Here is a 787-nt window from a genome sequence, read left to right on the forward strand (position 1 = left end):
AGCGCCCCCGGCGGCCGGAGGGGACCCGCCCGTGGGGAGCCGCCGTACCGGGGGGAAGGGGAGAACCCCTCGGGCTGGGGGAGGGCAGAGCCCCGGGGGAGGGGTGCACCCCTCCAGCTGGCTGGGGTCCAGGCAAGGCGTCTCATGTTTCCCCCGATGGGCAGAATAAGTGTGCGGACGTGCACCGCCCCCGGGAACACGGCGGGGCCCTGCCGATCGGGATAAGTGTGCGGACGTGCACGCCCCTGGGAACACGGCGGGGCCCTGCCGATCCTGATAAGTGTGCGGACGTGCACGCCCCGGGAACACGGCGGGGCCCTGCCGATCGGGATAAGTGTGCGGACGTGCACGCCCCTGGGAACACGGCGGGGCCCTGCCGATCGGGATAAGTGTGCGGACGTGCACGCCCCGGGAACACGGCGGGGCCCTGCCGATCGGGATAAGTGTGCGGACGTGCACCGCCCCCCGGGAACACGGCGGGGCCCTGCCGATCGGGATAAGTGTGCGGACGTGCACCGCCCCCCGGGAACACGGCGGGGCCCTGCCGATCGGGATAAGTGTGCGGACGTGCACCGCCCCTGGGAACACGGCCGCTGGCGGGGCCCTGCCGATCGGGATAAGTGTGCAGACGTGCACGCCCCTGGGAACACGGCGGGGCCCTGCCGATCCTGATAAGTGTGCGGACGTGCACGCCCCGGGAACACGGCGGGGCCCTGCCGATCGGGATAAGTGTGCGGACGTGCACCGCCCCCCGGGAACACGGCGGGGCCCTGCCGATCGGGATAAG

The sequence above is a fragment of the Carettochelys insculpta genome, chromosome 3 (genome assembly GCF_033958435.1).
Source record: "Carettochelys insculpta isolate YL-2023 chromosome 3, ASM3395843v1, whole genome shotgun sequence".
Classification (NCBI taxonomy): domain Eukaryota; kingdom Metazoa; phylum Chordata; order Testudines; family Carettochelyidae; genus Carettochelys; species Carettochelys insculpta.